The following is a 12,692-nucleotide window of genomic DNA, read 5'->3' on the forward strand; positions in this document are numbered from 1 at the left end:
TGCTAGCTCCTCAACAATATCCACCGCGTGCTGTAGAATTTCTTTAACATGTGCATCACTGCCTCTTGTTACCCAAAAAGTAATGTCATCCGCATAAAATGTATGTTTAAGTCCCGATGTCCCTTGCAGCCTGGGTGGTATCTTGATCAAGGCGAGATTAAATAGGAACGGCGATAATACCGACTCTTGCGGTGTCCCCCTGCAACCCAATGGGAAGGGATCCGATTTCATTGCTCCGACTATAATCTCTGCAGTCCTACCCTCCAGAAACGATCTGACGTACCGGAAGGTTCTACTCCCTGGTCTTATGTCCGATAGGTTCCTCGATATTGCCTCATGGGTAACATTGTCAAAGGCCTTAGTTAGGTCGAGCCCCAAGATGGCTTTGGTGCCCGTGCCGTACCCAGGATCAACCACGTCTATTTTGAGCTGTATCATGACGCCTTGCGTTGATAAATTAGCCCTGAAACCAATGATTGTTTCAGGTATCAACTCCTTGTCCTCTACATAACCCTGAAGCCTGTTCAGGACCACATGCTCCATCAATTTGGCTAAACACGACGTTAGCGAGATGGGACGCAGATTCTCAATGCAGAGCTTCTTCCCTGCTTTAGGGATAAATGTAATCCTAGCATGCTTCCACTCTGGCGGAATCTCCCCGGCCACCCAAAATTTATTCATCAAATTCGTGAGTGACCCTACTGACTCAGCGTCTTATTAGTAACCCCGCCCGGACCCGCTGCTGACGTGGTACTGAGCTGACCCATTGCAAACTCCACCTCCGCCACCGTAAAGTCTGCATCTAATTCAAGGTTTTCCTCTCCCGAGTAATCCGGCAAGCAACCGCCCGCCTCTGCGTTTATGTAACGTCTTCGGAGTTCATGTATAAACTCCCCAGTCGTGCCTTGATACCGATGCACTAACCTAGCCATTTGCCCCTTCTGCGCAGATTTGGTTGCCGTCGGGTCTAAAAGGTGCCTCAACAACTGCCATGTTTTTTTGCATCCGAATTGCCCATTCATCCGGCCACAAATATGCCCCCACTGTTTGCACTGCAACTCCAATGTGTACGTTTGGATTTCTCGTTCTAACTTGGCCATCTTTCTACCGAGGACACCATTATGCCTTTGTTTCCTCCACCTCCGAAGGAGACTCGCACGTGCTTCCCACACGTGTAACAATCCGGAGTCAGCCGTAGAGCCCTCCTCCTCCGCTGGAACCTCTTTTGCGGTACTCTTCACAGCCTGCTTGAGTGCCTTAACCCAGGCTCCTAAGTCCTCGATTTCCCCGTTCACTGTGTCATTCCTGACTTTCCGAAATCGGTCCCAGCCTGTCACTCGAGTTCCTTTCCCCTTGTCTTTGTGCTTAGCAGCACTAAATATCGTGGAAAGGATATAGTGATCACTTCCCAGTGGCTGTCCCGTGTTTACCCACTTTGCATCCCTGATACCATCACAAATGTGAGGTCTGGAGAGGTGTCTATGCTCACGCTGTTGCCTATCCTCGTATGATCTAGCGGGTTGTTCAAGATCGTCCATCGCAGGTCCTGGGCAACCTGCCAAAGTTTATTTCCCTTCGGGCTGGCTCGGATGTAGCCCCACTCCGGATGAGGCGCACTGAAATCCCCCACCACGATGAGTTGAGACCTAGCCGCTAGCCGTTGCGTCTTTATCAGGAGGTCTGGCAAGCCCACCCCCTTATCTTTTGGAGAAGAGTATACATTAAGAGCAAAAAGGCTCTTATCGCCTTTTCTTTTGGGTAAAATATCCAGCAAGACGCAGTCCTCCCTGCTGCTATCTATGGTATGCTGAATCACTGTGGTGTTACGATGGACTAGCATGGCCGTAAAGACGCTCGATACGCCCCCTCGATCAATCTCTGGTGGTGTAAATGTCTTAAATCCCGGTAATTTAACCGAGCCGCTAGCCTCCTGCAAAGCTATAATGTCCGGCTTACTATCTAGATTTTGTATGTGCAACTGCAGGTTCCCCCGCTTGCGACGGAAGCCCCTGCAGTTCCACTGCCAAACCTCAATTTGCTGGCGACGGGCCATGGTGAGGCACTAGGTTCACTAACATCGGCTCCTGGCCGACTACGGGAGGTAATCTAGCCTCTAGCATAGCATTTAGGTGTTTAAACATACCCATTACTTGGGTCTGGAAACCCCGCAAGTCATTGGTGAAGGCGTCAAGACGCTCCTCAATCTTGCCTAGTCTGGCTTCGGTCCTGTCGACCCAACCTTCCAACCTATCCTGTCTTTCCTCCAGTTTTTCTACTTTCTCCGCAAGGGTGAGCATGTCCCTCCTAAGACTAGTGACTTTAACTACTGGCTGCGGCGTGTCCGCCGCCGAAGCTTCTGCTATTCTCTTTGCATGAGCTCCCTCATCGGCCGGCGGCGGCCTTTTGACCGTCCCCCGATTCTCCACTTCCATAGCTGTGTTATCGCCCACGCTAGAAGCGTTCGCCTGCGCCGCTTCGTTCGCCTGCGCCACTTTCTGTGGGGCCTGGGCCAGCGGCATTTGTACCCTTTCTACTCTGCCGGTTTTAAGCGCGCGTTCCATCTCTGCCATCCTAGCTTCCATCTTTTTGATAGTTTCGGCTTGCTGCAACACTTGCCTTTGTAGCTCCTTCTCTCGAGCAGTCTCATTTTGGGAGCCCGCGTTTGGCCAGCTCACCCTTTTCCTTGTGGCACTTGGACTTCTTCCATGACTGGAACCTTGCCCTCCTCCTTTGCTAGGCTCGGGTCCGGGCAGTGACGGGAAGGAAGCTGACCGGTCCCTTCTCTTGCTATCGCCTCTCGCACCACTAGATGACCGCTTCCTGGGCCTCGAACGCCGCTCTTCCTTACCAGTTTGGCTCTTGTCCTCGTTGCTGGGCTGCAGACCCGTTGGCTGCTGACGGGCTAGGCGAAACTTGCAGTTGCGGCTTCCCGTGCTGTGCGCCCCACGGCACACAATGCAGTCCGGCGTGCAGGTCAGCGACTCTCCGTCCGGTGGTGCAGGATGTTCCTTCCCGCAACGGCGACACAGATTAGTCTTCGGACGATAGCAAACGTCCGCCCGATGTCCCACTCGTCTGCAGTTATAGCAGGTCTCGACTAACTCTCTATACGGGATCACAGCGTACAGACAGTTCCAATAAATAACTTGGCGGGGAACGTGCTTCCCGCCGAAAGTGATCTGAATCGCATTTGACTTGCCCAAAGGTCTGGCATCCAAAATGTCCATCATTCTTCTTCGCCTGCGGATCTAGCCGACGGCACATGGACCGCGCTTGAAATGCAACGCCTATACCGCCGACCGACACCAGCAGATACGCCGCCGGCCAACGCTCCAGCGTCTGATGCCACTACAGCTCACTCAAGCCAGCGTCTCCGCAGCCGCCCACCGCCACCTGCGAAAAAACGACCACTCCCTCGCCTGCCGACGGATGACTACAAAATCGTCCTTCGCCCTCAAGGTACAGTCGACCTGAACGCCGTTGGCCCCGCCAAACTGGCCATATCTATTTATGACGCTGCTCAGATCGACGGCCGCGTGGCCATCACCGCCGACCAAGTTAGAATCCACCCGAGCAACAACACCGTCACGGTCAGTACTCCGGACAAGGATCGCGCTCTCCTCTACGCCAAGGTCCAAACAATCACCCTAGACAATGTCGCCATCCCGGTCGCCACGTACGCCCCAGCCCCCGACAACTCGGTGAAGGGAATAATCTACAGAGCCCACAGCCACGAGACCGACGCAGAGATTCAGGCTGAGCTCAAAGCCAGAAACCCGGACCTCACAGTGGTAGCCGCGCGCCGCATGGGCCGCACACGCCACTTCGTGATCACAATCGCCGGTGCCAAGTTACCCCGATACATGCGATACCTTGGCTTTACTTTCGAAGTTTTTCCGTACAAAAGCCGCCCGGAGGCATGCTTTAATTGCTGAAAGCTGGGCCGCAGAGCGGATGTATGCCCCCATCCAAGAAAGCCAACCTGCCGCCGCTGCGGCACTGCGCACGATTCTCCCCCGGACGGCCAACCACCGACATGCCAGGCGTCGTGTATTGTCTGTAAGGGAGGCCACCCTACAGGCAGCAGAAGCTGTAAATACCGCTTCATACAATCCACTCCAGCCAAGTCCTCTTCACCAACCACCGACATTGACAGCGACGCGGACGAGACAAACCCTGGACGCCAGTCTCGGCCCCGCGACCGTACCCTCCACCAGCCTCCTCGAGATCAATCCTTCCCCCCACTCGGCAGTGACAGCCGTTCCAGCCGGAGCCGTTCCGTCTCCGCCTCACGAAGCCCTCGGGCCAGACCCCAGACTGAACAGGCCAAGACAGTGAAGCAGGTCGCCTGGAAACCCCTCACAGAACTCACCGCCACGTCTCCCGACTCGCAGGTAAGGGAGCTGGCAGACATGGTAAAGAAACTACAACTTCAACTAGCTCAAGCGAATGCGAAAATTCAAACATTAGAATCTGCGCAAATGAACGCTACGTTGCAACCGCAGCAGGTGGCTCGCGCTCCTACCTCTGACGCAGTCAGTGATCCAAGCATGGATACCAACGAACCTAAGCGCCCAAAACGTAAAGCGTCTCCCCCCTCTTCATTAGCAGACATCGACGCCAATTTTGAGGCCTCCGCTGCGCGTATGTCCAAATTTGAGGACACCCTACTGCAACTCACTCCCATGATCGACCGGCTCGCAGAGAGCTACGCTACAATGGCAGCAAATATTCAAGCCCTTACGGCCCGCCTCGATGCCATCACCAGCCCACTACAGCCCACCACCCCTCCGAAATCTGCAACCCCTCCAAATCCCGCTACCTATCCACCATCCGTTATTGTCGCCACGTCGGAAAGTGCAGCCTCGAGCACCCGTGCAGGAGGTATTTTAAAATCACCTATGGCGCTCTCGCAGCGCCCCGAACCATACGCCAAACGCGATGGCTAATTCCCCCATCATAGTCTGGCAATGGAACTGCAGGGGCTTCAAGGCAAAGCGGCGGGCCTTGGAGCACTCCCTGCAGGCTCAGCCGCATACCCCTCACATAATAGCACTCCAAGAAACATACACAGACACTAAACTTGTCAGTTACGCCGCATACAACCAGCAAAAAACCCACAGCCAAAGACCCAACACCGCGATACTGGTCCATAGAAATCTAACCGCTAATCAACTGGATTTGAACTACGCTGAAGTCCCGCACACCTTCATACAGGTCCTCCCGAATACCCGATCACAAGCCCCTATTCATATCCTAAACGTCTACAGCCCCCCCCCCCCCCCCCAGCGACAAGACCACACGAGTAGCCACCCTTATCCGCAAGGCCTGCATGGTCGCAAGCACAGGAATGCTCCTCATACTTGGTGACTTTAACGCGCCGCACGAGCAGTGGGGCTATCCCCACAGAACATGCGGCCGTAAAGGAGCTAAAGTATGGGAAACCGCCCAGACTATGGGACTTACACTACTCACCGACCCCGACAGACCCACCCGCATAGGTAACAGTATCACACGGGACAGCTGTCCTGACCTCACTTTTGCTCGAAACATCACAGATGCGCGATGGGAAAATCTCGGCATGAACATAGGCAGCGACCCTTACGTTCTCAGCACGACATTCACAGCCACACACAGCAAAGCCCCTCGCCGCACAGTCAAGCGCACCAACTGGGACGCGTTCAGATACGTACGTACTAAACGTGCACCGATCCCCATCGAGGACCTGGACACCTGGACAGCCTCACTACTCCAGGATGCCGAAAATGCCACCTCCACGACTACACAAGAGGAGGATGGCCCCAACCCTGATGCCAAACTCATCCACATGTGGGAAGCACAGCGTAGCCTTCACGCTCGCTGGCTCCGACGCAAACATAACCGCCCTCTCAAACTTCGCCTCGCACGCCTTGAGCGAGAAATCGAAACTTACGCCACCAAGCTTAGCCGGGAACAATGGCATCAAACATGCGACCGCCTAAACGGACAGCTAGGCTGTAAGAACTCATGGTATCTGCTTAAACATCTCCTTGATCCGACCCACACTAAGGCCACATCCCACAAGAACCTCGCCCGAGTAATACACGCTTTTCAGGGCACAAATGAGGAACTGCTCGACAGTCTGAAAGACAAGTACATTAAACTTCGACCGACATCCCCATCCCCGCGGCATACACGGGACTTCCAAACACCGACATGGACAGGGACATTACAACAGCCGAAGTTCATGCAGCCCTCAATCACATCAAGACCACCGCCGCCGCAGGTAACGATCATATAACTAACAAAATGCTTGTAACCTCGATGACCAGTCCATCGAAGCACTCACGGAACTTTTCAACACCCATTGGCATGATGGTCACCTTCCGGATACCTGGAAGCATGCCAAAGTGATCTTCATACCTAAACCGGGCAAAAAACGTGAGCTGGGCAATCTCCGACCTATTTCCCTTACATCTTGTCTCGGTAAGGTGATGGAACACGTTATTCTTAACAGGCTTAAAAACCACGCAGACAAAGAAGATCTCCTTCCGCCCACTATGATTGGGTTCAGAGCCGGACTCTCCACTCAAGACATCATGTGGCAAATACAACATGACATACTCGACCCAGGTCCCATCCGGGCCACACGGACGATTCTCGGCCTCGATATTAGCAAGGCGTTTGACAACGTATCACACGCCTCCATTTTGACAAATCTCGCTCAGATGAATGTAGGAACCCGTACCTACAATTACATCGCGAACTTCCTACACAACCGCACCGCAGAACTCCACATTGGCGAACTCATCAGTGACAAGATTACCCTGGGCACCAGAGGAACCCCACAAGGTGCAGTCCTCTCCCCTTTCCTCTTTAATGTCACCATGAGGGGCCTTCCCCCAATTTTAAACGCCATACCTCACGTAAAACACTCCCTATACGCCGACGATATCACCCTCTGGACCAACTCTGGTTCAGACGGGGACATCCAGAGTTCCCTCCAGACAGCCATTGACACTGTCCACACCTATGTGCAGGCGAACGGCCTCACATGCTCCCCAACAAAATCGGAGCTGCTTGTCATCCGCGACAGGAGAGTGCGCAGACCGGCTCCCGCAGAGCTTGGGCTCATCGCGCTCCACATCGACACACACCCTATACCTTCCGTTCAGACCATTCGTGTCCTGGGCATGCTAATACAGAACAATACACAGAACTCCGAAGCAATACAACGCCTCCGCACCACAGCTCACCAAATAATCGGCCTTATTCGCCGCATCTCCACACGTCGTAGAGGCATGATGGAGGATGACCTCTGCCGGCTAACACAGGCATTCCTCGTTAGCAGGATAGTATACTCCTATCCCTACTATCACCTTCGCCGAAAAGATGAGGAGGCAGTTAACAGCATCATCCGCTCGGTGTACAAAGCTGCCCTAGGGTTGCCACAATATGCTAGCACACGACACCTCCTCCAACTGGGGATTTACAACACTCTTTCCGAACTTATAGAGGCACACAAGACAGCCCAAATTCATCGCCTCTCCAGGACAAATCACGGCCGTCTCGTCCTTGACCGGTTAAACGTCAACCCAATAGGCGATCCCCATCCCACAGCCCCCCTCCCGACATGTGTACACAGCCGCCTCGTTGTCAAACCACTACCAAAAAACATGCTCCCTGGCCGACACGACGCGCGCCGTCAACGCAAAGCCAGGGCACTCGATGAAACCTACCATACCGATCAACACGCAACATACGTGGACGCGGCAAGGCAAGATGCAACAACATATGTGGCCTGTGCTACCACGCCGCAATCTACACTGATTTCCGCCGCCACGGTCCGTGCCCCCTCCCCCACCGCAGCGGAAGAAACAGCTATAGCGCTCGCCATCGCTGACCCGCGTACGCGTACAGTCCTTAGTGACTCAAAAAGAGCAATTCTAAATTTCTCGGCAGGCTACATCTGCCTTCCTGCTGCACGCATCCTGCGCGGCTGCACTCCCGACCACAAAATTAACCTAGTCTGGGTACCCGCCCACGCGGGCAACTCTGGAAACGATGGGGCCGACCAACTTGCCCGAGGATTAACAATCCGGGCGGTCGGTATCACGCATCTAGACGCACTCGCTGAAGCCCCCCAGACTTTCGCCGAAATTACCAATTTACACAAAGAGACGCGACGCCTTTTCCCGCCTCCCCACCCCGACCTCGACCGAGCGCAAGCCACCCTGCTGCGCAGATTACAGACCCACTCATTTCTTAGTCACTCCAGGCTATCACTAATTACTAACGGGGAATACGACCCCGCATGTCCAAATTGTAACAACGGAGAACCCGCCACTCAGGCGCACATCCTCTGGGGATACGTAAATAACCCGCCCCCAAGGGCCCTCCTGCCAGCTCCCTCTGCGGAAAGCTGGCACCAACTCCTTACCAAGCCAGACAGGAACACACAACTTTCACTCATTTCGTGGGCCCAGGATGTCGCCCCCACCTGGGGGCCACACAGGACCCATCTGCCCTAATTCACAACATCTGGGGCAAATAAAGTTGTCTCTCTCTCTCTCTTCTTCTTCAAGAATCCTGCGCGAATTTCTGCCAATGGGCATCCGTTGTACGCATTGTCAAGCTCTGATGACACGAATGCGGACACAGCTTCGGTGTTTCAGTGAAAGAAACTCTAACGGTGCAACAAGCACACTGAATGCAGAAGAAACTGCGTCCAGATTACCAGCTGCCCGTTCGGGACAACTGAGATTGCCTAAGCTTGAGCTTCAGAAATTCAGCGGCAACAAGCTCGACTGGCAACCGTTCTGGCAACAATTCCAGCAAGCAGTCCACGAGAATAACGGCTTGACTAGCATAGAAAAGTTCTTGTACCTGCGGACAGTGTTGACAGGAAAAGCGGCGGCAGCTTTGACCGGCGTCCAAGCGACGGAGAACAATTACGACTACGCTGTAAAGACACTCCAAGAGCGTTTCGGGCGTCAGGGCGTGCTCGTGCAAGAACACCTTACGCAGCTGTTAAGCCTTCCCCAGGTTAGAGCTCAGTGACGTGAACGCGCTGCGACGCCTCCACGATCATGTTCAGCGAAACATCGCAGGACTTGAAACTTTAGGTGTCAAATCGGACAGCTATGGTGAGATGCTGTGCGCGGCTTTGCTTCGAGTATTGCCGGCCGAATGGGCTGTTGAGTACCATAAGGCCCACAGCGCAGACAAGGACGTGCTCGACAGCTCGAGTCTCCAAGCCATTCTGCAATCAGTTCGCTTGGAAGTGGAGAGCAGGGAAAAGGTGCACAAAGAAAGCACGAACGCTCCTCAGCAAACGCGACCTGACCGCGCCAGTGAACGGCGTCCCAACAGTGTCTATGGCAAGGGCTCAGCGGCCAGCCTCCAGGTGGGTGCCAAATCGAGCAAGGAAAGATGCCCTTTCTGCGCTTCAGAAAGGCATGAGATTGCAGATTGCAATGTTCCGATATGAATTGATGAAAAGAAAACTGCGAAACGAAGGGAGGTGCTACCGATGTGCGCAAAGAGGGCACATGACGAAATGGTGTAAGAACTGGACACTACGTTGCGCGAAGTGTGGCCGACGACACATCACCTCGCTTTGTGATCCACCGGCACCGAACGCCGAGGGCAAGACCGCTACTGGGTTACACTCAGCAGCGTCTCTTAGCAACAGCAATAAAAACGCCGTGCTGCTTCAGACGGCGCAGGTGTGGGTCGACGGACCGAAAAGAAAACGCCTCGCTCGCTGCCTGTTTGACAGAGGCAGTCAACGATCGTTTTTATAACAGAGAAGCTCTCGCGAATACTGGATCTTGAGGTGACCGGTGAAGAGGAAGTGACCATATACACTTTCGGTGGCTCGACCAACGTTATGAAGAAAAAACGACGCTGAGTGAAGCTCAGGCTATGAAGCCAGTACGACCGCAAGGAGCACTGCGTCGAAGCCTTCGAAATTGGAAGAAATCTGCTCCGACCAACTGCTGCTTCCAGAAAACGCCCTTGAGATGAGTCAGGTGGCTGATTGGAAATTAGCGGATGTCACCATCTCACCAACTCGCCTCTTCACACAAGGCATCGATGTTCTAATAGGCTCTGATTATTACTGGACGGTTGTGCACGCAAAAGTAAAGAAAGTGCAAGGGGCCTTGGTTGCACTCAAGACTGACTTCGGCTGGACTTTGCAAGGACCGATACCACTGTCTGCTTCAGGTGTGTCGTGTTCCACCATCGTCGTTCTGCGCACCAGCATCTGTGACAAGAACGCCAAGCGAGGAGCAGCAGGTGAGAGAAGACTTCACTCGTTCCCTGACTTTGACCGATGGGCGATATGAGGCGAGCCTCCCTTGGAAGGCACTTGACCAAGGGCTAGCAAGCAACAAAGTTGTAGCAGGCCCGGCTGGGGCGGTGCAGTGGTAAGATGCCCGACTACTGTGCCGGAGTACCCGGGTTCGATCCCGACCTCGGCGGCTGCGTTTCGATGGAGGCAAAACGAAGAGGCGTCCGTGTGCTGTGCGATGTCAGCGCACATTAAAGATCCCCAGGTGGTCGAAATTACTCCGCAGCCCTCCACTACGGTTCCTTTCTTTCTATCCGCTTTCACTCTCGCTTTCCTCCCTTCTCTTACGGCGCGGTTCAGGTGTCCACAGAAACAAGTGTGACAGATACTGCGCCTTTCCCTTCCTGTGAACCAATTATTATTATTATTAAGAGAACGCCTGGCCAGGTTGATGCGGCATCTGAAACCCAACAAGAGCAGGCTAATGGTACATGATACAGCAGTCCGTGACTACCTAAATAAAGGCTTTGCTGGAAAGGTTCGAGCCGACGAAATCGACAGCACCGCGTCTCGAGTGTATTATATGCCTCATCGTGCTGTTTTCCGTTCAGAGAGCTCTACCACCAAAGTTCACATAGTGTTCGATACATCTTCGAAAGCACAAGGCTGCTTGTCACTTAGCGATGCCCTCAGCACCAGCCCGAGCCTAAACCCCGACCTGCTGCGGCTTATTCTGAATTTTCGATGCCACGAAATTGCATTGACCGCCGACATCAAGAAGGCCTTTCATCACGCACTGCGATTGCTCTGGTATTCTGCGTCATGTGAGGGCTCATCAGAGGGTGATATAGAGGTCTGGCGCATGACAAGAGTGCCTTTTGGCGCCACAAGTAGTCCCTTTATGTTGGCTGCCACCGTACGACATCACCTGGCTAACGTCTCCGAGGACCTCTCTCACTCCGCACAAATCTTAGGCAGCTGTCTGTACGTCGACGATTTGATAACCGGAGTCAGCGACGCGGAAGAGACGACGAAATTTTACGAGGAGGCAAAGCAAATAATGAGCTCAGCAAGAATTAAATTGCGAAAGTGGAGTTCCAACAACGATCTCTACAACAACGGTTCGATGCTGACGGCATTGGAAATGCCTGCGCTGATACTGCTACGACGACTTCAGCCATGACAAGTCAGTTGGGGCTCGAGTGGGACAGAGAAACCGACGAGCTGAAATATTCCCTGAAAATGGCGCTGGAGCTTACTGCCAACAGGAACACTAAAGGCTTCGTGCTCCAAGCCTCAGCGAGAACCTTCGATCCACTCGGTCTCCTGAGCCCAGTGGTACTTGGCTTAGATTGGGATGAGCCACTGCCACAAAGTGTGAGTGAAGAATGGTGGAAAGGGTCCAAATGACTTGAGGGGTCCCCAACATCCTGGTTTAACACAACGGCTGATATTTCGACCGAAAGAGCCGACAATGAAAGGAAAAGTAAAACGCTAGCGGTCAGCCATCTTGCAGAACAAGCACCTTTGCCGATGATATAAATTACGCGCTTCAGCAATCCTAATCGCCTACAGCGAGTCACAACTTGGATGCAACGCTTAGTTCACAACGGTAATCGGAAAGAGGATCGACTTGAGGCCCCGTTCAGCGCACCCGAAAACCAATAGGCGCAGAAATGTTTGCTCCAGGAGATGTTTCCTGGTCGAGATGAAAGAACGCGTTCCTGCATGATCCGTTTGCCAGGTGGCACTACAGTAAGACGGCCAATCAACGTTTACATCCGTTGGAAGCCAGAAATTAATGAGCTTGCGCTCGAGCATTCGGCGGGGAGGATGTTGAATATTCCTGGGGCCGCCTCCGCTACTGCGGTCTTCACGGCACGATATTTGGGCCATCCCACTGACAACGGGGGATTGACGTACACGGGCGGGAATCACGCATTCTTCACCGCGGGTTACGGCTGTGTGCGCGTGTGCTGCGTGGTGTAGTCGGTGAGTGGCGCGCGTCAGGAGCGCTCCCATCAAGGCAAAGAAAGACTCGGCGTATACGGAGCAGTGCGGTTGTGCATTGAGACGCTCTCCGACCAGTGTCCAGAGTGAGTGCAGTTTGGACAATAAAAAGTCATGTTGTTGTTGTTTTAAAAGTTCTCCCCAACGTCTTTGAATATCGAACAGCGTGTTTCCTACAAATAGGATTCTCCTTTTATTTGGGATGGCTCGGTGGTGGCTTGTCCGCCGCTTCGGTCCTGGTATCGAGAACAGCAGTTAGCCTCGAGTTGTGGTATTTTGCAGTGAACCATCCTCCGTTGTCTAGTGTCTTCTGTGAGGGGTTGGCAGCGTTCTCTTCGCGTGATGTATTCTCGTGAGCCGGTATTTTCTCTCCGGTTAACGACGCCGCGTTGTCAGCAGCCATCCT

This window comes from Amblyomma maculatum, chromosome 3 (assembly GCF_055883805.1).
Source record: "Amblyomma maculatum isolate TAMU_Amacu chromosome 3, ASM5588380v1, whole genome shotgun sequence".
Classification (NCBI taxonomy): domain Eukaryota; kingdom Metazoa; phylum Arthropoda; class Arachnida; order Ixodida; family Ixodidae; genus Amblyomma; species Amblyomma maculatum.